Raw genomic sequence first — 24,781 nt, 5'->3', positions numbered from 1 at the left:
TGTTAGTGCCTGGTTGCAAAGTTATGGATTTTACTTTAATAAAACTACAAACACTGTCATGTGATAATCACTGCGTGCTGATTCCCTGCTTTGCCTTGCAGAGCTGAAGAGGATTAAGCCTGGGTTCCCTTCATAGCTAACCCAATAATATGTATGACAGAGCTGCAGGCGGCTTAGTGTTTACTGCCTCACATCTCTCAGAGGAGGTCGGACGTACTGCATAGACAGGCCTGATGTTTTTTCTCTCCATCACCTCTGCTCCTACTCAGGCTAAATCACTGCTGATACCTACTGCACTGCACCCCTCCTCCAGCTTACACATCGTCGCTATACCATGAGCTCCATCTGACTGCGGCGAGTTTTGGTTTGTCTCACAGAAGGTAATCAGCATACAGTGCAGTGCCGGAGCACCCAATGTGGTCTCCAGTGAAAAGTGCTGTTGTTGAATGAATTAATGGCAAGACTTCAGCTTCAAAAGCTTAATGTTACTGTCCTGTGAAGCTCCAAAGCATCAACATTGTCATGAAAAACAGCTTTGTGATCCAAATGGTTTATTTAGTTTAAATTTTAATTATATTTTCCCATAAAGCAACATGTAAGCCTTGAGTTTAAAAAGTCAGGATCACCAAATTTAGAGATACATGCTTTTCCATGGACAGTGACTTCTCATAAACTTAACTCTTATAAACCCTTGTTAACAGCATACTTAACATTATTTTGTCAGCTTGATACTCAATAACGTTTCCTAATTCTAAGAGAATGAATTACAGTGTATTTCCGGTATCTGGTGTTGGCAGTATTTTTTAATGCAGCACAAGTGAACCACAAATTGATAATTTAACAACAAAGACAACTTAGCCAGATCAAGTAACAATCAAGTCAGTTAGTTTATAAGGAATATTTTGACCTGTCAGCTAAAAATCATATTTAAAAAAAAGTTTGGTTTTTCATTCCATATGTTCCATAGAAGCAGGATGATATCCAATATATACAAATATTTATCAAAACCACGCCTCTCCCCTAAAGAAAAATAGTAATAATAGGAAGGAATAGAACTGCAGCACATTCTCCATTGCTCACTGGCTTGGGAAGTGTTTTGGTTGTTGTCTGTCTTCCAAGGTAGTCATCATAAGTCCTTGGCTACATGACATACATTTTCAAGTCTATCATTCATGACAGCAGCGTGCTGGTTATTTCACAAGACAGTGACAGCACACAAAAACTGAAGATGAGAGACTTTTCCTCTCTTGTGACAAAAATATGATGCTTTCTAATGAGTGTTGAGAAAAAAGAAGTGAGGGCTGCACTTTGTCAAACCCTGATATATACCACATGCATACGCAGTACAACATATCTGACTCTGTCAACAGTGACTGTAAGGAAATCTCATTACTGCTTACCTGAGATAGTGGCAAGCTTTTGTCAGAACAACAGAAATAGAGAGAACATTCTAACATTGTCCAAAACAAGCAAGTGAAGTTACAAAACCAATTGTGTATTGTTGTTAGTATTTCCCTGTGGGTCTTTTTGTAATTGCTGTCACTTCAAATATTCATCACATTCAAGAAGATATGAACAAGACATCTATTAAAAATCTGATATGAGCATACATTTTGGCAAGGAAGTCTGAAAACCTCACTGCTAATACCGGGATTTCAATCGGTTTAAATGTCTCTGTTTTGGTTATGAAACAACTAAATGTAAGACAGCCATGGGTGAAGTGTTTCTTTGCTGAATCCACTTGGTAATGGTACATCTTGGTTATGAACATTTTAATGACAAAGACAACCAGCACCATCTCCATTATTCAGTATGCAGAAGACATGTAATGACTTTCTCCTACAACTAATGACTCACCCGGGAGCTTATTGATGAAAGTGTATTTGGGTGTAATAGACGGGAGATGAAAGAGAATATGATGAAAAATACTTTGAGTGAAATTGAATGTCACTTTCAGAACAACATGAATAACAAAGCAAAAGTGTTTTTCTTTTCCCATTAATAGTTTAGTTTGCCCACTTTGGTTTTGACAGCTATAAATTTGTATGCATGTGTAATTTTTCTCACACTGAGGGAAACCTGATATGGTGCCAACTTAACGGAGCACCCCCTATAGGGCAATGTTGAAACAACATTTACAAGTGATGATACTTGAAGCCATAGCCATTCCATTGGCTTAATAAAGTCAAATTTAACAGCTTAATGATGATGTAGCTAATCATTTTGTACCTAAATAATGTCATTGTGAGACGTTTGATGTCCACAAACCACTTCATCCCTTTAAGCAGCTTTAAGGTTTATACATCGTCTTATTCCACACTGCTTGACAGCATATATTTTGTGTCTGCTTGTTCCAGCTCTTCATTGGAGCTATATGACGTTTACATTGAGTGAAGTATTTAAACCCAAGACTTAAGTTTTTATGGCTGCCCCTTTCTATCCAAAGAAAACGTTAGAGATGTTTTGCACATCATTTTAAATACACATTTAAAATTAAATCAGGAATTTTTGTTTTCTTCGGAAACTTTGGGATCTCCACAAGAGTTTGAAATAAAGGCCTGTGGGTTTGAACGATTCTGGGCTACACAGTATGGGTTTGTGAAGACCCCCCAGAGTGCCGCTGCTTGTTTGAGAACACTGCTTTCAGACAGAACGCGAGGCATATTTTAGAAGTGACGCAACTAGAAACAAAATCAATGGAAAGACGCGAATACCCCGGGCGACATGAACTGATATAAATATGTGTCCGTAGAAGTTAAAAATGTTTCAACTGAACACACACACACCCACAGAAACTCTCCCATAGACAGAGTCGGTCTGTTGTGTAGCTGTCTTACGGCTAACATCTGCAGTTGGTACATTGGCTGTTTAGGGCAAGTAAACATGGACTTTACTGTGCAGTGATCAAATTAGCATTAATGACACAAGGTGAAAATCTGCTCTGCTGGCTGTCAGAACACACTTTAAGAGTCTATGGCCATGCTTGCAGTTCTGTAAGGCACTCAACAGTGCTTTGAGCTACAGGCTAATATCAACATGCTAATATGCTGACAATGACTAACTTTGCAGGTTGGTAAAAAAACAAATTATTGGACAAATTAAAGTTTCTTTTTGTGCTATAGGACAAGTCAAGCAATCACCAAAGTGACTGAATAACTTTGCCATCCATTAGCTGCTAGCATGGCTACAAATACAAAGTTTTACAGTTTTTGAATATTTGTCCACAACTGGGAGTGAAAAAAGTATATACTCGAATACTCTAGACTCTAACCTTCTAAAAAAATCAATTTACCATGTGCATGCAAACTGAATCATAGAATTTCTGGTGAAGGACATGTGATGTGTTTGCTGTTAACACTCAAACAAGGCTCACAGATAGGCCTACATGGGTTTAAGGTCACTTTTTCAAAAGACACATTTATAAGATTTATTCCTTTCCCAATGGTTGCAATAAAATAGGCTTACATACAAATTTAGAGAAAATTGTCAGTCAAACAGGTATTATTTATCAATGCAGGACAGGCTTATAGTCCAATAAGCTCGTGTAGAGAAGTCTCAAGACATCAGAACAAACAGAAGCAGTTGTCTTCTGAATGGCTTCATCTGACATCAGACGGGAAAATCCACTGTATTCATGACCCATGACTGCAGCTGAATGAGGTCATGGTGGAGGACACCTCCTCCAATTCCTCACCTTTTACATGTGATGTCACATTTCCAGGTCATGTCCCTTTTCCTCGGACTAGGCCAGTAGGTGAGTTGGAAAAATGCCAAGGTATTGATTTTATGGCAGTTGTTAGAGTTGTAACAGAGTTGTAAGCAGCAGACTATTGTTGCAGCATCCATTCAGCCACCAGCCTGACATACAGTATATGGACTCTTTAGCACTTTGTCTTCTTTTATTCTAAAATGTTATCATTATAATCCTTGAAAGTATGTTTCTTAGCCTTTAAATGGGTCCGCTGAGTCTGGATCTAATAGATTTCACTCCCCTCTGCAATTAAATATTCACAGCATAGACAATGTTGCTTTGCTGGTGTTAAGTCACGCAACCTTTATTGTTTTTGTTTGTTGCCTGGTTTGAAAACCACCTCAATCCCCACTTACCTTATACTTTTCAAACTCCAGCCAATTAGGGAAGTGTGATTTCGCTTTTTTTGTGATATTGAGATATATTTGGGTATGTTTTTTTTTCCGGTCGACCTTGCTTGTGGCCCAGGCTGTTAACTGTGTGCTTTCAGCTTTTGCTGTATGTGCTTCTGTTCTTGGTTTTCCGATTTTGAGTTTACTGTTAATGGTGTCTCATAATGAAAGGTTTGGATTACATCCAGTTTGTGCTCAAAAAGGATGGGGAGAGTCTCTGAGGTACTGGTCTATGTGTGTGGGTTTTCTAAATACCTCAGTGTCAAGGTTCCCTTCTTCTCTCAAGCAGATCCAAACCAAATTGTGTTCATCTTCCAGTGTTGTGCAATCTCTGTCTCTGTATGGACATGATAGTTGAAACAGGCAGATGAAGAACCAGGTTACTCTATGTTCTATGTGAACATAATGTCATGTGTATGTTAAAAACTGGATGACTCATAAATAGGACACTGGTGGGCTCATAAACATCCTCATTATTCATTTCATTTACAGCACTCTTATAAGCTCAGTAATATGTGTCACACTAGGATAATGCAGCCTTTAATACCAGGAATACACAAAACTGTAGTACAATGGTAGTACAATAAGCATATAGGAGTTTATCCATCCTGACATTATGGATATCAGATGTAGTCAGTAAATGTAAAAGGTCATTCACATTATCTGAAAACAACATATTAACTTCACAGTATTCACAGTAAAAACATGACATGAACAGGTTCTAGTACAAGGCAGAATTTCTTTCACACTAATGATCTAAAAAATTATATTGGGTCCTTTGTTTGGGAGGAATACAGGTTCTGACTCCCAAAAGTAAAAGAATAATGAAAAGCAATCCGTGTTGTTTGTTTCTTTTTTCTCAATTTGGTACAAATTAAATTACTTTACTACCCTCACAAGGACATGATGTGGATAGAAAACAATCAGCTTGGCCACTGCAAACATTAAAGCTAATACTTGTGATTATATATCAAGCATATGCATGCCCCAAAACAAGCCTCCGTGTCTCTGTTAATTTGGCACTATCCCATCCTTTCTTCAGTCTGACCACTTGAATTATAGTTTATCAGTGGTATTAATGGTTTTCATTAGAAATGGATGTCACTAAATAAGTACTTCGGAGGCATGTTTTGAAAAGATTCCACTATTGTTCTGTAAAGTGCATCAGAAAAGGAATGAATTTTAGCTGACTTTACCAGCTAGTGTCCAAAGGGGGTATGTTTATCAAAACCCAACTGTGTCTCCAGATGCTACATTCTTTATCCCTCTGTCTGTAATCAATATGAGCGCTGAAGTATGCTGGTTTGTGCCGCTGGGTCATGTTTACTATGCAGTGTATATAGTAGACACAAATCTCCAGTTGCTGGCGTAAAGAATTCTCTTTGAACAATACAGAGCAGGCAGAAACTGATGCTGCTGCAACCATCCTGCGGTTCAGTGTTTCAGTAAGCACTGCAATGTGTCCACATATACTATATGGTGACGTTACAGCAACACAGCACATGTTTTGGGAACACAGTGCTGACACTTGTTCCCAAAGGGGCAGGCATTAAGTTTAAAATGTCAAATTACACCGCATTCATTTTCCATGTATTTCATGTCAATTCAGATGCTCCAGACTTTCCAACTGAAGTGGAAATTTCTCCTTAAAGGGATTGGTATTTAAAGGCTGGCTGAGATGTTAAAATGCAAGAACATGCATTTTTTCTTATAGGACCAGTTTGTAGGATTTAGTGGCATATAGTACTGAGATTGCAGATTGCAACCAACTAAAACTGCTTGACTCAAGCAAGTGCAAAGAGGAAACTAAAGTGGCAGAGAAAAACATGAAAAGTCCTATCTACAGCCAGTTTGGTTTTCTCTGTTCTGGGCTAGTGTAGAAACATGGTAGTTCAAAATGGCAGGCTTTTTTTAATTTATTTTTTTCTGGTGATTATGAAAATTTAATTATGCACATTATATTCCATCTCTGCAATATTCTGTAAACACACCGCTAAACCTTAAAATGTACCTTTAAAATGAACCAGTAGTTTGGTTTTAAAGGAATACTGTGACAGTTTGAAAAAAAAATATGCTGTCTTATTTCCAAAAATTTAAAGTTATTCTTTTAACAACCAGTAAAATTCTAGTATATCTGGAGAATCACATATCTTAAACACACATGTTAAAAATGCAGTACATTGTGCATCTGTAATGTTACGTTGTGAGGCTACAGAATGGTTCTCATTAGCAATAATTTGGAGAAGTTTTTATAACGGGTGCTTAAGTAACATTGAACTTTTAACAGGCTCGATGTGCAACAAAGAACATGCCACAAGTTTTCTAAAATGGGTAAGAGTCAGTGCACAGAGCCACAAATGTGGGCACCAGAAGAAGTCATTAGTGTTGCATAACAACCATAGCAACACCCCCCTCACCAATATATTATACTCATTTTCTGCTGTAGGACAGTAAAAATCTAGTCTTTCTAAATCCATGATACGAGCTCATGAAATATTTATGGAGCCGGGCAAACAACAGGATGTGTAATTATCATCAAACACAAGAGTACACAGTGGCTGCAATCAAGCCACTTCTGTCTTTCTGTCAGTCAACCCAGGGAAAGGTTAAGTTTCCCTCCTACTACACTAATTTCTGCTGACCTTTCCGAGGTGATGTCTCAAACCCGGCAAAGTTTCTCCACATTTCTCTACACTTATTAAATCACTCAAAATACAATCAGCGTTGGGTAGTCTAAAAATAAACATTCTCCTGATGGTGTCTGTGCTGCACTCTGCCAGTCCTGCAGAAACAGGGAGGCCTGAACAGATTCCTCTGCAAAGTGTTGCCTGGATAAGACGATGACACATTGTGACACATTACTATGACACTGGAAGGGATCCAAAGCGGAAGAAGACACTTGAAAGGACAACAAGGATGGAAAACCATCTTGAGAGTCTACATGGCATATTTCTGTTGCTTTTAATGTGTTTCCCATATGAGACAGCATGATTCAACACTGGTTGAAAATGTTTTGCATTTTTGCCCCACTTCTGAGACAGTTTGGAAGAAAGAGGCATTGCTTGAGTTACAAATGTGGGCTGCAGAATTGCCATCTCTGATCAAAACTGTAAACTATGCATCACTACATATGCAATGAATTCCTATTCTGTCTGTTGATGGCGCTGTATATAAGTCTACAGTAAGTGGAGGTCAATATTTTAAAGTTATATAACAGATTAAAGCTTTTTGTGTAGAGCACAAACATGGTTTACAGGCCTGGTTACAGGTTGAACAAGGGATAAACTCACAGATGTTGAGTGGGCAACTTTAAACACATTTTCCACCATGGGGCAGTGCAAAATATTGCTGACATAATCCTAAATTACATTATATATTGTAGCTGAGACGTACAATATAATGTCCCCACATGCACTGAAGAGATATTTTAAACTTCGTCGGCAAGCCTGTTAACAAAATCCAATATTTTTAAAAGATAATAGAAGGAAAGTGTCACCTCACTGCCATAGCTTTGCTTTGTGCAATGAATTTAAGACTTTATTCACCATTATTCTATTTTAATTGAACATCTTTATAATAATGTTGATCATCCTGATAGACAATATCTAGTTGTGTGTGTTGTTATTTGCAGCTGGTGTGCTGCTGCTGTTGAGTCTGAATCAGTGTGTGGACTAGCTATCATGAGTCAGTGAAGCAGAATTAGTCCGCTACCCTGCAAGAAGTGTACAAGAGGTTCATAAGCTACACAAAAACCTTAGACTTAGTTGGTATGGATTCCAGTATTTATAGACTTTTAGGCCAAAAAAGAAATAAATATTGCTGAACATTTGTATTCCTGGAAGTGTGGGAAAGCCATAGAAACAACATTTAGACTTTCATGTTGAGAAATAAAATTTACATAATGCATAACTGAATAGAATATACTGAATAAATAAAATATGAAAAGTATAAGTAATGAAGGAAAACATCTTATTCTTTATTTCTGGTCAGAATTTTTCTGAGGGTGGTGGTGGTGGTGTGGAGGTGACTCAGGTCTCAGTATTTTTAAAATCCTGGATGGGTATGACCAAATACTTTTTGCAATGTTGGTGACCGGTGGGATTCTTAAACACCAGGAACATCATGGAAGAGGTTGGAGCAGGATGACCACACTATTAACAGAAGAAACATAATGTAATGTGTGTACTATGTAATGTAATAATTGTCTATTTACCTACAGTACATTAATACACAGCAAACAAATTTGATTATTCATAACCCAGATTATTAATATGCAATACCCCTTTAATACCAGTGTCCATTAACATTAACTCTATTTCTCTCAGTCTTATTTTAAGGTTATGTGGAGGTCAAGTAATTATATACATTTTAATTCCCCCTATGGGAAATTAATAGAGGAACTTCTTATCTTAAATAAATAATAGTAAATAATACTTCCAGGGAAAAGCTAAATAAAAAAACACTATGGTATAAAGTCCCTATTAAAAAATATTTACTTTATTTCAGTTCAAAGTTTGAGGCTGTAGGTGTCTAGAAGGCAGAGCCAATCCCAACAACCCCTCTGGCAGATTTTTGGACCTGCTCTTGGCTATATAACACTGCCCTGGGTGAAATAACAGCCTATTTAGTATCCACACACCACTCAGAAAATGTAATGACCCTCCAGTTGATGTGAATTATTCCTTCAAAGTGCTCTTCAGCCTTAAGACCCCTATGTTTGCTTTCAGCTGATTTTCACGACCACATGATAATGGAATTGGTCACAAAAGAAAATCAGAAAAGAATAATTTGTTTCAACCTTTGCCCCCATTGTCTAATTTGCATTACTGTTTTTTCACTTCACTGCTTTCCTGTCACAGCAATATGAACTTGTTTTTTTTCCTGTACTCTAGTCAGGATTTACTTTTGGAGCTAATATACAGTTCTTGTTTAAACTTTCATCATCCTCTACAGAGTTAGAACAGTGTGAAATTTTGGGAGGGAAAAAATAACCGCAGATGGCTTGACTCTGTCCAAAAGGTAACACAATCCATCTACCAACACCCCATAAGCTCATTGATTAACATATTATATCTCATTTGTTTAATCTGTACAAAAAACAAACTTACACATTGTGTTTTTTACACTGGTAAACTGGTTGCTACCTTTGCACAGAGCCAGGCTAGGTATTTCCCCTGTTTCCAGTGTTTATGCTAAGCTAAGCCAACTGTCTGCTAGCAGGAGCATCATATTTAATGAATGAGAGGGGTATCTAACTTCTTTACATGATAAAGTGACCAAAAAGCAGTGGAGAAAATGTGATGCATTGCCCTCCAGGATGCCCTTTCAATGGAGAAAACATGATGCAGTGCCATATAGGCTGCCCTCCATGCTACAAAAAGGGTTTGGAACTCTTTCGCCATAAATGCATCACGACTTTCTACACACTGGTGCCTCATGCAGACCCTCAGATAGCCTGTCACTGCTCATGGTCACACTTTCTGTTCCTTATGCAAAGCACAAGCAACGGCCTTCCATCGGCTGCCAGCGTGGAGATGTCCTGTAGTGTCTCTGAATTGAAACTGATTAAAACAACTCTGTCAGTGTCATTGGGTTTGCAGCATTTTTTGTACTAAAAGGACTTAGTCAGTACTAATATTATTAAAGTAACCTTGTACCCTTCCTCCCACTCGTGCACTTTATACGTGTGTGAGTCAGAACTTATCAGGTGCCACCAGCAGCAGTGACGTGAGGAAAACAATAAAAATATGGCAACACATTGAGCCTGACTGTTAATATATATATTTTTTTGCCTTTCTTATTTCCTTTTCCAATTATACATTTGGAGAGCTCAGCCCTATGCTGGTGTGCCCACACTGTTTCTCATTATTACCACAGCAGTAAGTAACTAGACAGGTTAATGCACTAGCTGTCTGATAATAGTGAAGGTGTTTGGTAGTTATTCCTTGGGCAATTAGTCTAACGCCCATGCATACTTTGGAAGAATATGCATAAAAGAGTCAAAAGAGATTTTACAAGCACAATAGACTCCCACTAATTACACCATGTGTTCTTTAAACATTGATCTGGGCAATTTTTGAATCACAGCAGCATCCCCCTTCAACTTCCCCTCCCTGCCATTAACTCTTGTCGCTACACCTTGCTTTAATAACATTTCAAGACTCTTTCAACCCCTTCAACACCTCCTGTAGCACCTCACAGCTATTCTTTGTGCCACTGAATGCTCAAAATCTCACTTGAAGGCTGATGTTGGCAAATCTGTGAGTCAAAATCAAAGAGTGGTAAGACCGGGTTCTCCACAGAAAAGAGTGGGAAATCAGCTTAGATGAGACAGCAAAAGCCAGAAAGTGAGTAAGACAGGCAGCGACAGAAGAGACTATAGACAGTTTCTTGTGTGCTTGCATAGAAATGGAGTTAAATCAGTTGCTGCTTTGCCCATCTGCAATAACAGCTGGAGATGCTGTGATATAAAAACAAAAATCAAGCAAGAAAAAGAAAGGGGAGAATTAAAGCCCAAAGGCATTTGTTCCCATTTTTCGAAGAACTAACCTCATGCTTTCATAGTAAACACACTCAGTTGGGATTGTATAGGCTACATAAATTGATGAATTGCTTCATCTCTCCAAAAAGCATCCTCCATATGTTACTGTTTAGATTCTTCCCATATTGTATTGCTCTAATAAATTCATTATGTCCAACACTTTGGATTTGTTTGTCACTCGCGATGAAGCGATTATTGTTTTTCCTCCGTGAATGGGAGCTAAAATAAACCTAAATCTGGCAGGTCAATCACTTTCAACTCTTTTCATTGTTTAACGCAGTCAGGATTGTGTTACTGGATGTGAGTCTTATCTGTGAATGTGCTGCTGTCCTGAGCGCCTGAATCAGAGCTAACACGGTAGAAGTGGCTTGCCAATAGATAGAGAGAAAGAGACAGACAGCTAAATAATCAGCCTGAAAAGACCTGACAGTGGAATGTAATTACTGAATGAATGGACAAAGCGTCTGTCTTTCTGAAAGCTTGTGGTGGGATCTTTGAAGATGGAGAGATGGCCAGCACCATGGGGAGGTGCAAACTGAGAATGAAGGAACGGAAGGCAGAAGAAAAGGAAGTTTTTCCTTGCCACTGTCACCAAGTGCTTGCACATGGCGGGAACTAATACTCTATATGAAAAGTGTCCTGAGATTACTTGCTGTTATGATTTGGTGCTCTGCAAATACAACTGAAGCACTAGTCAACTATTGTAAATTTGCTGAGTGTGCCTCTGTTTATGTTACACAAATATCTGCATTTATACCAGAAGTGGAAGTGGTCTACATTACATCGTGTTGCATAATTATTCCCTAACTTCAAATCATTAGTTTCTGCTGTAAAGCCACACAACGTACCAAGTTTCAGTATCTGATCAGATAAAAATAACACCTGGGGAACATGAGCCTGCACTGAACAACAAATTTGGTGAAAACTAAAGAAAAGCTATTGAGGATGGACCTTGCTAAATGACTAAACTGTGCACACCCCCTTGTTTTTATCCTATTTATTTATATTTTGGCACATCTGCATCATGAAAAACTAAATGTTGCTTTGGCTACTAACAGCTTCTAGCAACACTGTGAGATCCTGTGTGTTTCAATTTGGCTGCTATAACTTTGACGAGAAGTGATGTGATGTTTGTGTTGGCTGACAGGTCAGTGGGGAGAGGAGGGGCAGTGCATCATCTGTTCAACTGTACGAATGTTGTTTTCATATTTGTTTGGATCCTAAAGAATCCTGGTGGAGAATTTTATTTTAACTGGAATTTTTAAGGTTTCATTTTTTCCAACAAACTCAGAGCTTTTACCTTAATCGTTATTCTTGATTCAGATTTACAGAACTGTCATAATATCAAACTGTGCTCCAGTACCATGTGTCACACCAGCGAGAGCATCAGGTCTATTTGTTTTGTGTGTTTCTGAACAAGGTGCACACTCTCCAGCTGGTTATGAACTCTTCTAAGTGGTTTCTTTTGTATCAGAAAGGTGAAAGAGTGTTTGGCTTTCATCTGACACTATTTACTACAGCGCTAAGGCACTGAATAGTGTTCCTGAGATACTTCCAAAATCCATACACGCTGTCAGCTTGACAAACACACATTTTGACCCATACATCTTGAAAAGTAATAACAGCTGAGGTTCAAGCTTGAAGGTGAAATTTCTCTCAGTTTGTTTCTGCAGGTCTGCTCACGGTGGCGTGTTGATTTCTGAAGAGGTATTTCTATTCTTACTACTGCTTCACATACTTGCATCCCATATTACTTTCATTCTCTTAGTCAAGAATTAATTGGAAACTGAAATTGCTTTTCAAATTGTTTCAACTTGCATTGACTGACCTAATTAGTTCAATGATTGCACTCACTGGGAAGAGATCTCTGCCTAAATGATGTGACTAATTTGAATGAATATTTCAAACCCATGTCTGCAATTAATGTCATTTACATATGTAATGTGTCTGCTTGATTACTTAATTATGTTTGTATTCCCTGATGATGTCACTGACAGGTGTCTTTTACAGTATTGTAAAATAAGAAGAGAGCCGAGCAGATGTCTTAGTTCATTCAACTCATACGGATGTTGCGGCACATACAGAAACTGTGGCTCTACCTGAATTACAGAGCTGTCGAGCTCCTGTGGCTTGCAACGACTTTACATCTACCCCTGACAAACATATTCACTGTCATCCACTGACTTGTCAGAAACTGACAGACATGGATTTTCCTTGCAGTTAGTTCCCTATGGCTCTAACGAATGAAAAAAAAGAGAAATGAAATGAAATAATGTAAACAACAGATCTGTCGCATATTTTTGTTATCTTTTCATAACTTTGAACTATTGTTTTATCAAAGACTCAGGACAAAGTGCCCTTTAATTTTATAAGGAGACCTGCTCTATTTGAAAAGTGTCCCGAGAGAACTTCTGTTTGGCACTATACAAATAAAACTGAATTGAATTGAATTAAAGATGGAGGTGGTAGGTGTTTTGGTATTTAAGAAATATTGTTTAAATTCATTAGTTTTAGTATATAGTGAAAATATTGGCTGCAGTTGAGGCCTCTTGTGATGCAGTTTCACTTGTTCTAGAAAAATGTAGAATTAAAAAGAGCTCAAATTATTCATACGTTTTAAGTTAAAATAAGGGTGAGTCGAGCAATGCAGTGCAGTAAACCTTTCCTCTTCCACTGGGAACAACATGCTCTTGAAAGGAGTAGTTTAGCGTTTTCAAAAAAAGCCTTTTCTTTGTTGCAGAGAGTTTGATGACAATACCACACTCATCTGTCCTTTATAGATACATTTATACGGTTAAGATATAGTCCTGCCTCAATGAAAAAAGAGTCTTGTTGGACCAACTTAAGAAAATACTATAATACAAGCAAATGTGTTAATTTAACTTGATTTAAAAAACACTTGAATCATTTGTGTGTTACCAATTGAATTATTTAAGCTAGTTAACAATTTGAACCCTCCATAAAATATATTTTTTTGTTTCTATTTCAGTTTTTGAATGGATGTATCAAACAAGATATTACATAATATTAGTAGTGGCACTAGTGGATTTTGTTTGGATGGAGCCAGGCTAGCTGTTTGTTGTTTGTTGATGTTAAACTAAGCACATCAGCTGTTGGCTCTAGCTACAGATTTAACCTCCCTGTCTCCTCTGCAACAGCAGGTTTGAAAGAAACTTCAAGCGAGCCAGATTAAATTAATGAGGAAATGTTGTTAATTAGCCCACGCAATTTGCAAAAATATTGATACAAAACATATCATTAAAATGTTTGCTGTCAGTATCAGAATCCTGCCCTTTGTATGCTGATATATCCCAACCACCTCCCTATAGCTGCTAATATGTGCATTTACATCACTCAAAAATGTTTACAAAATGAAAACAATTACATTTTTCCAGACTTGGCAAAACCAATTAGATGTACATACGCGAAGGATTTCTAGGAGACAGGTTTGCCACATGATGGACAAGGCTGGAATACAGAAAGGAAACAACTGCCCTGTAGCTTCAGACTTTCAGGGTCCCCAAAGGCCCCATGCCCACTGTGTGGCAGTTACTCTGACTTGTTGATTAATGTAAATTTAAACAGAGGCACTAATATTTTAGCTGATAAGGTCCTGCTTGTACACTTTCTATTGTATCATATTCTTAAAGAGATTAGCCTTTAAAGGTCCAGTGTGTAACATTTAGGAGGCTCTATTGGCAGAAATGGAATATTCCATAGGTAGGTTTTCATTACTGGGTAATCACCTCAAAATGAGAAACTTCTTCATTTCGCCATGTTGAACCAGCAGGTTTTTACAGTAGTCCAGAATGGACAAACCAAACACTGGCTCCTACACATTTGGAAGGCTGAGCTGTACTCAGTTGGTTGCAATATGCAACTTCAACACTAGATGCCACTCCTACACACTGGTCCTTAAATCAACTTTAACCAAACTTCTTTGGGGGACTGAATGGGCCCCAGAAGGTTTATCCTGCCCTGCTGATAAAAAATATTTTTGTTTTTGTTTATGGCAATGGTTCCAAACTAGGTGTTTGAGACCCACTGAGACTATTAACAGGATAGGAAGCCAAGAACAAAACATTTATACTACACAAGATGTTCATTGAAGACTTTCTTATAATCTTTGTGATTCACTGGCTAATTTGAATTCTCTAGGCCTCTAAATTTGATTCAAATAAAACAGGGGACCTGTTCATAACTCCTGTTACCAGTGATGATTGGTCACAAGTAGATTTCTTTTCAGTTTAAGGGATCACAATGGCAAAATGTGTGTATACAAACTGAAAAAAGGTTTTTCTGCAATGCACTGTGAACACTAACCTGGCACCAAAATGAGTAATTAACATAGCTTGAGAAACAATGGGAGGGGAATTCATAACTAAGTAAAAATTGATATCCTCTAATAATGCTAGATCAGAGTGATACAGGCGCTTTGAATAGAAGATCTTTTGTTTTTTTTGATTTACAATAAATGAGAAAAAACAAAACAAAACCAGGTCTTTGCAAAGACGAAGTGTGAAGTGTATGCTCATAATGTTTATTAGAGAAAGTGGATGGAAACCGAAGGAAAGGCTGTAATAGCCACCGGTATCTGCGAGAACACACAGCAATGAGCTCCTTGATTTCCTCTGATGTCAAAACCTGGAGGAAAAATCAATATGAAGAATGAAGCCTTATTTACACACGCCACCTGATAGACTGTGGCTCACTGATGTCAACAAGCTATTAATGTTTCAGGGGAAGATTGCTTTTTGAGGCTAAGTGGGGAATTAAATGATGGGAGTCCTATATTTACCCATAAACACACTGGTGAGTAGAACTGCATTTTAGCCAGACAGATGTTTTTGTCTTTTTTTTTTTGTTTTTAAACTCAGATTGAGCTCAGAGGGCCTCTGCACCCTGAGTGTAATCAGACATTTGCCATTCTTAATCTCAATCCGGCAAGCATACAATCCTGTTTGGGATGCATAATTGCAGGGACGTGTGCACGTACACAAACACACAACTGGGATTATCACATATGGGTTGGGTGCACTCTGTGTCCCATACTAAGAGCTGGGAAGTGTAATAAAGAAATGTAAAGAATTCTGCATTAATTTCTTCTAGTTAGTAAAGGTTCTGCAGAATAAAGCAACAACAGACAACACTTAAATAACTATGTGAACCTATCAGAATGAAAAGGCCCAAGTCTGTACATATTCTATAGTCAGTTAAGGATTCCCTGTTGAGGGAAACATAAAAGGTTTGCTCGGTGGACATGTTTTTGCCCTCAGGGGTACACAAACTCAATAGCTAGCTAGCTAGCTAGCCGTCTCTCCTTGAGTGCACCTGTGCTTTCCTAGTGGCAGACACTGAAAATTGAGGTCATGATCCTCGTGAGTAAGTGAGTCAGGATGCCTCTGTGTTGAAATATCTCTTTTTCTCTCTCTCTGTTTCAGGGTACATATCCTTGAAATATCAATTTAGGATATTTCTACACACAAACCTTCTCCCTATTATAAGTACATACCAATACAGTATAAGGGATATGCTCTTTGTGTGAATTTGCAGCCACTTTTGGCACAATTCACTGTTATCTTATATATCCGATTGTCTACGTCTTCTTGGTATAATGTAGATTTTATACAGCAGTATGGCGTCTATCTGCAGTTATATATCTGTATTAATATATGTATATCTTATATATGAAATACAAACAGGATACACCCGTGCTTTTGGCAATCCTAACAGTCTCCTTAACGGCAGTAGTAACAAGAGGTCTGTCCAGACCACAACCCCCCATAAAATGTTTTACTGTTCTCCGCCATGTGGCAGCACTGTAGATTTTGGCATGTCTTTGTGGTTGGTTGGCGTCTCGTAGCAGTCCCTTTGTGTCTGTTTGAGGTCGGTTTGTGTCTCTTTGTGGTCATTTTGGGACTCTGTAGTTGGTGGCTGTCTCTTTGGGGTAAGTTTGTGTCTCTTTGCAGTTGTTTGTTTCCTTTTACAGTCATTTTGTGTCTCTTTGTAGTCAGTTTGGATCTATTTGTGGTCAATTATCGTGGAGTCATCTGATTGACTTTCCGATCAGATGACTCACTGTCACTTTAAACAGAGGGTTTTTCCCAGGGGCCTTAGGGGTCATGGAGCCCAGTAGGCCTGTTCAGTAATCCTCTCATGCTTATCAATAGTGTCTTTATGCAGATGAAGTAAAACAAAATCCACACTGTCAATAAGTTGCAAATATGGCTGCCACTATGCAGTACAGCACAGTATATCAGGTCTGTGACTGTGGTTTTCAGTGTGTCAATGCAATCCACAACTGGTCACAAGCAGGTGAGAGACAGCTGAGGCCAGCAGGATGACAGCGAGAACAGCTGATCCCTGCAGAACCAGCTTGGAGCTGACCCAGATGAGGACGCTCCACTGTAATCGGGGTCCCTGAGGTAATCTAGGCAGGACATTATCTGCTTCGCTGCTTCTCTGCAGCATCTGGAGGGCTCCGCCACCTGCTCTTGAAGGCCTCACGTCGCTCCTCTGCCCCTTTTTTATTTTACGTTTGTTTGTTTACTTTTCTCGCCCGGACTCAGCGAACATCACACAGACACATCAGATATGTGCCTGAGAACTATGGATCAAGTGGCCATCTCTGTTTGTCTGAACCTTAGTCTCCTCACTGAAGCCACTGTGTCCTGATATGACCAATAAATAATAAAGCACTCTTCTGCCCTAGCTGCCATGGGGAATGCTCTACTACTTATGTAGTATACAAAAATGATTTCCCCAATTAGATATTTCCCATGCATGATGTTTCTACACTTATTATATTCATGCCCGGGTCATTTCTAAATTGCCAGTAGTACTCGCTTTTGCATCTTAATGTTAAATTAATAATGCCTTTGGCAACCAAGAATGTTTTTTTGCGTTTTATTCCAAGTGCAATCAGAATTTTAAACACAAGAAACCGACCTGTAAGACCTTTTCTATGTTATATTTATGTTTTATATTTGTATTAATTATCTCCTTAATGCTGCTTTTAACATTTTTTATAGTGCCCTTTGTTTGGTGGTGCTCTGTTACTATTATTTGCTCTGCTCTGTTCTATGTTTAGTGTTTTTTTTTATGTTTGAGTAAAATAAAGAAAATTTTCACTCTGGTGGGAGAGTAAAAAAGTAATTTTCTATCTCTAACTTCAGCTTGCCTTTTCACGTGGCATCACGTTTCTACTACTCCACTTACTGTACTAAATGACTTACTCTTACTAGTTACTTACTGCTTTCGATTGATTTACCTCTGTTTCATTCTCCTGTTTTTTTTCTAATAATTTGTATGTACATAAGTGTGATTTGGTGTATATGTATGCATTATATTCATAATGATTTATGGAGCAACACTGTTGCATTCTGCCAAAATATTATTGCCATATTTCCATATTTCTATATAGACCCAAGAGGGGACTTTCCATTATTTTCAGAAAAGACAGACTTGAGCAGAAAACTGGCGAATCATCTTTAGTACGGTCCTCTTCCTGCCTGTGGGTTAAACTTTAATGATGATGCGCCACAGACGAATGTAAAAAAAAGTTAAAGCATGAAACAAGCTTGTGTACGAACAATGACTAAAATTACAGTTTAATAATGGGGCATTGGAGGAAAAATACGTTGCTGCAGAAAATGTCAGGAGGTGAATTTTGATTTATTCCCGTCTGATAAGAAAAACAATACATGTAGGTATTGGGGGCAGTGATGCTGAATCTATATGTAATCTGAAAACTATGAATGTTTTGATGCTGCTGAATGTAAACTGATGAACAATGTGATTACAAATTCTATTGAATATGTGGACTTGAAACAGATGTGACCTGGAAGCTATCAGCTTGGCTGGGTCGATATCTGCACACTGATGGACAACAGCATAAACACTTTCTCTTTATACTCCTTATTAGACTGCATGGACCTCATTTCTTTCTAAAAATAGAAAAAGTAATATTCCTCTGAGAAATTGAAAGTATTGCTGCTTAACTGATTATATTTAAACTGCATTTATACTTTGTTTACCCAAACACATGCACACACACACCAGCTCTCACTCTGTGTCTTGTTTTCTAAATTCTAATCAAATAAAAAGGTTAGAGAAAATAATTTTAGTTAAAAGAATCACTGCTTTCTAACTTCTTTGATGTTTCTATTAGCATTATCAAGTTACAAGGAATGACACACCCATGACCAAATGTTAATTAAATATAACAAAATGTAGCTTTTATCTAAAATTCTAAAAGTACAATCAGGTCTTAGCATGTCGGTGCAGACGGCTCATTAATGTGATGCACTATAACTCAAATGGTTCCCATAATAGACACTGGAAAGTCATTCAGCCTGACCCTATTCTTCAGATATGGGTTTAATTGCCCAGAATATGAAGTGTGAGATCCCCTCACTTATCAAATTAACAGCTCAGAAAAGGACAGTAAAGTACTTAACACTCGTTTCAGCAGAATGAGTCATGCCAAAGGTAAGCTGTTTATCTGTTAAAGGGGGGAGCAGGAAAAGAATGCCTCATTGAGAGACTAAAACATGATGTGCATGTCAGTTTTAGTTTGATACTCCAGGTCATAGAGATATGGGTGAGGCTATCCAGCTGCCAAATTTCCGATGAAAAAAGCTCTGAGTTGATAAAAATGTTGATATGCTCGTTTGAGTTGCCTAATACGGTGTGCTTTAAGAGCAGCAACGAGTCATTTAGTTTTACTTTTTGCCCCAGATTTTGTGTTTCAGGACACATAAAGCGACCATTTTTTCTTGATGGAGGTTGTTATGGCTAAAAAAAACATTCCACCTCTTCTGTATTTGTCTTAGAAAAAAGAAGAAAATCTATCATTTAATCTGTTTTTATTTATAATTAACAGTATTCTAATAAGGACAGTGCTCTTTGCTGTAAAGATGCAAATGCAGCATTATTTTTGATGGGTCTCAGTATAAACCTACTCCCTTAGATATTAGTTACATCTGAGCAATGTCGGAGTGGTTTCCGACTCAAAACAAGTCAAAAGAAATAAGTAATAAATAAGTATGAGTGTAAACTTTAGATTGACTTAGCAGGTAGCACATTATGTTAGGTCATAACAGGGAATTCACAATGAAACTTGTATGAATTTATTGAAGAAGAAAGCCAATAAACCCACTAAAGCTCCACTGCTGTTTCTTATACAACTTTCAGACTTCCTTTCAACATCTTACAGTGACTGAAAAAAAACAAAAGTCTGAACTGAAGCATTGATTAAATGTAAAAACAGCAAACCTTAGAGTTGGATTCTTTTCTACATATTCTTCAGTCAGATAGTTGACATTTAGATTGTCTGCAGTGTATGTGTACTAAAACTGAGACTAAACAAGCTGAGCAAAAGCAATGCTTGTTAAAAATACAACAAAAGATGCATTTGTAACATAATTGGTCATAACATGTGCTACTGAATCCAACACCCCACAATAATTATACACCATGTGAAAAGATGCAACGCACAGCATACTGATTATGTTTCTATTTGTCCACCTCTGTCACGCTGAAACTGTTCTTTCACTCACATTCAGACCAACAAGCATGCATGCAGATGCACATACATCCCATAGTTAAGCACATGCTTAGTGTGTACAAGTTTCTCTTGCGTGATGTTTTATTCATGGTATCAGAGTTATATCCATTCATGAGCTATCATATTTCTCTGCAAGTCTCCTGTGCAGGTCTGGCTTGGCCTAGATAACAGGAAACCTGCCTGGAGGGGAGACACAACACCGCAGGACGTAATAGAAGCTATCATAATGCTTAGCAGGAGAGATGTCCAGGAGCTCGTACTGTGGCGACATGGCAGAAACACCTCTCATCTAGGAGGGTGAAGAAATGTCGATGTGTTATGATGCTGCGATTCGAGGTTTGAAAGCCAAGATTTGAAATGTTTAGTCAATCGGAATCTATTTAAAGTTAAAATTTAAGTTATGCCACTGAAGGAGTTTGTATTTCAATGCTGCCAACAAACGACTGTTTACACAGTGACACGTTTTGTAAAACCCTCAGCTTGATTGAATTGAGCAAATTTTGGGGCGCCATTCTGCAGAGATAAACAGGAGGGAGAGTGCGTTGCCCTGAACAAGTTGCTGAAAACATCATCACAATGAGATGCTGGTTTGAAGCTACAAATAAAGACCTTGACAATTAAAGTCATTCTTTTAACTAGTGACTTTGTCTAAGACTTGAACGTGTAACTATTGATGACTGAATCAGCTTAACAACTTTGTAGATTTGTAGAGCTTTGTTGTAGAATGAGATCTAATCATGGGCAAAAGATGAGACTTGATGATGCATTCAATCATTGCGAACCATTGGATTGAATTGGTACATCCGTCCTCTCAATAACTTCCAGGCTTGCTGGTAAATTCACACATTTGAACTGGTCTAATGACGGTCTCTGAGGGGCCTGTGATACAACCAAACGGTACGCAAAGACTATAAGAGAAGTCTTCCTGATTGGACTACTGCTTCTAAATTGTCTCACAACTTAAAAATCATTAAAATCTCCCTGTGGCTCTCAGCTCTCGGAAATCAATGCACGATAACAGCTTTTCAATACATAATGAAATGTATTATCTTAATTGCCCTGATCAGTTTGCCTTATTGAAAATGTAAGTTTACCTGAGTGTTTTCATAATTATCAGTATTGCATTTCGCCACATTAAACTGTAGTGATCCTGATCCGGCTTGTTTAATGACACTGGGACTTAATGGTCCATACTCAGACTTAATTGTCCACTCTCATATATTTTATAGGCCTACAATATTACACTGACAAAACCCGTGATCTGCTAAACTTAATGCATATGGATCAAAAACGAGTAAATTGATGAGTTCTGATGCACATGTGGCTGAACTTCTTTCTTACAATTGAAAGCCATTACTAAAACCAACACTTTTTAAAAAAAAAAAAAATAGTTATATTAGTCCAGGAGTAGTCCAAAACAAGTCAAGTAAGGTTTATGAATTTCTGTTAAGAACCAGTACTCCTTGACTATGGACTCATCTCCTAAAAAAACACTTGGAGGAAGGTTCATAGACAAGACAGTGATGTAACAGAAGCTCAAACATCTCGTCACAGAAGATACAGCAGTACTGTAGCCTACAAAACACAGGAAAATAATTCCAGTACTGGTTGCAATACATGCCCTCTCTCCTAAGAAGACTACATGACATCTATTTACTCATGTTTGCATTTCCCGCTGCAGCACACCAATAATCTGAAGTTAAACCTGCCTCTTGAAGGATTAATTCACTCTAAGTCCTCTTTTAGTCCTGTCAGTGGCTCTATTCATTTCCTGCAAAATCAGATGTGACAAATCCAAGAGTATTTATTAATCTAGGCCTACAAAAAGCCGATTTGAGTTTGTCCAGCAATAAGGAGGGCACTTAAGTGTAGCTGTACTTTGCCCATGACACACTGTAGTGCAAACTGTGGATATCCTAATTATTTTAACCCAACTTGGTGGCATAGCTCACTGCAGTTTAAAGAAACGCCAGCTGCAGCAAAATGGAAATAGTTGCCACAGCTCCTCCAAGTCGATACATGGATGGAGTTTTTGATAGTTTATCTGTGGGAGATCATTACAGTCCTTACAGTGCATCCTTCCAAAGGGACCTGAATGCAGCTACTTACATTTATTCCTCAGCTGCTGCGACGGCGTGAAGATTGTTGAACTCAAAAACAGAGAAATCATTGGGATCAAACGACCTGCGTGTGATTTCCAAATCCTTGGTCTTGCATTGTTGGTCACGTCACTTGCTTTTTTTGTTTTGTTTTGTTTTTGTTTTTTTTATGAGGCAAAACGGACAGTTCGATCAGATCAGGTAACCTTCAGATAACATTGATAAAGAAATGCCTTCTCTAATGAGCAATTTGGCCAGCCTTACGAAATAACACGTCAGCCACAGGTGCATATTTCTGTCACCTTATTCTTTATTGTAAATACAAAAACGTGTCACTCATCCACTCATTATATACCTGCAAAGGGGAAAATGTCTGTTCATCCTCGTTGATACAGAAAACAAAAACGCATTGAACTCCCCCAAGAATCAAAACTCCCCTCGTCCACCCAGCATCATCTAGTCAAAAAAAATGATAACATCCAAAAATACTTGACACTGCCACCAGCAAAAGTATAATGAAATCGAAAAAAGAGAGAAACACAAAAACAACAAACCTGTGAGCTCAGCTGCAAGAAAAGTAGCACGTTAAAATGTCACCGGGCTTTAAAAATGATTCCCTTTTTATAAAGAAAAGAGGAAACAAAGTAAAAGCAAAGGGTTTGATCGGTGAGATCCACCGAGACATCAAAATCACAAAACTCGAAGGCAACAAACAACACTGCAAAATGCAAACCAAAGCATAGCAACAGCAAAAGTCGACAGAAACAAAAAATAAAAATGTTTCAAAACCACCAATAAATGTTTGAAAAATCTCAATACTGACAAAAGCTGCTTGGTTTCGACCCTCGAAACAAAACTGCAAGCAAGTAAAGGCTTTTCTCAAGACCGATATCGCACCCGTTTACCCTCTTGGCACTCTCGATCAGAATAACTGCATGCTAAAAACTTGAAGCCTGGATGTGAAAAACGCTCAAAACCACCATGTCAATGCTCAAATTCAAACACCAGCAAAAGGAGGAAAAATAAAAAAGGGGGCAATTAAAAAGACAAAAAATGCTTACAAAAAAGCCATTGGAAATGTACTCACCGAGCGGGAGTAAAATGTTGCAATAAAAATGTGATATGGCTCAAAATACAGTATGGCGGTGCAAGCCGAAATGCTGTGCCTTTTCTCTAGATCTCTGCCTCCAGTTCTGTCATGTGACTGATTCAGCCCCGACTTCCAGCAATGAGAGACCAGTGTTGAACAGCTGATGCTGAATGCTCTCCTAACGGCTTGGCTCTCTCCAAAAGTAAAAAGAGGTAGTCCTTATCATCCCACAGTTATGACTGAGCTGGTTGTGTGTTTTCCCCTGGCTTTTTTTTTTTTTTTTTTTTCTGTTTTAAAGATGCAGAGCTCACTCGGTGTCAGCGCCACGGCGGCATCCAGACATGCTTTCATTTCATTCGGCAGAAGCTTTCACACACCGCATGCTTCTGTTCTCTTATGAGGAATGAAGGGGGAGAGGCGTGCGGGTTATTACGGTGGGGGTGGTCAACGTATGTAGGTGTAGCACATTTAGGGGAAAAAAAAAAAAAAAAGATAACCGCATCATACTCGTAATAGCACGCGGATCTGTCCATGGTGCTGAAACCGAGGGAGAGGAGCACGTTCGGGACACACAAACCACAGTATCATGCCAGCGCTGTCCGTTGTGCTGAAATCTGGCGAACATGACAATCAAGCAACAGTATAGCATATCTGATATTCCCCAGCTCTGTCCATGGTGCTGAAACTGTACTTGTAGTGTACAGTTCAGAACAAACAGTGGTGCCAGTAGCTGTGTCCCCATTACATACTACATTCTACTTAATGATTCCAAGCAAGTTTTAGTATTTTTAATCAAGTACACGCAAACAAGTCAGAATGCATGCTCAAAATGCATGATTTTGAATCTCCCTTTGATGCAAGAAAATGGAGGAGAACCTCACAGCTGGAAAACATTCAAACTCATTTCCGATGATGATACAAAATGATTAAAAACAACAACAACAACAAAATAATTATCAGGTCTTTGGAAAAAAACATTTTGCTCTCTGTTAGGGAAGTAATTGGCTCTGAAGTCGCAGTTTGACTGACATTCATTGTCGGCACATATTGTATAATTGCCTGTTAGTATGAAACGATTACGTATGTTGAGACAATTTGTGTCATAGTACTGTATATAATTACTATGTAGTATGGACACAGCTATACTTTTATTATTACGCAGTCCTGTCCATGGTGCTGAAACTGAAATGTAGCACATCTAGGACAAACAGTACTATACTCTTAACTTCTCCCAGCCCTGTGCATGCTGCTGAAACAGAGGGAGTGCAAAACATTGAAGGCAAACTATTTGTGTGAAAGTAAGGGAGTGCAGAAATATTTAGAACAAACAAACAAAGAAA

At 38.2% G+C, this 24,781-nt stretch overlaps 1 protein-coding gene across 3 annotated transcripts in view; it reads right to left on the bottom strand.

Annotated features, from left to right (window-relative positions):
* LOC127369556 (RNA-binding Raly-like protein) overlaps positions 1-23,639 on the bottom strand; it is a 91,367-nt gene extending 67,728 nt beyond the window's left edge. Inside the window, exons 1-2 of one of the 3 annotated variants that reach the window (XM_051411039.1) lie at positions 22,906-23,431; positions 22,707-22,807 (exon numbers count right to left, since the gene is read on the bottom strand). The gene's annotated coding sequence lies outside the window, so the exon portion shown is untranslated. The other 2 variants (XM_051411042.1, XM_051411041.1) reach the window with 2 other exon arrangements.
* Positions 23,640-24,781: the final 1,142 nt, after the last annotated feature.

The sequence above is a fragment of the Dicentrarchus labrax genome, unplaced genomic scaffold (genome assembly GCF_905237075.1).
Source record: "Dicentrarchus labrax unplaced genomic scaffold, dlabrax2021, whole genome shotgun sequence".
Lineage (NCBI taxonomy): Eukaryota > Metazoa > Chordata > Actinopteri > Moronidae > Dicentrarchus > Dicentrarchus labrax.
Note: the sequence above shows the minus strand (reverse complement) of the source record. Positions and strands in the feature narration are given on the sequence as shown.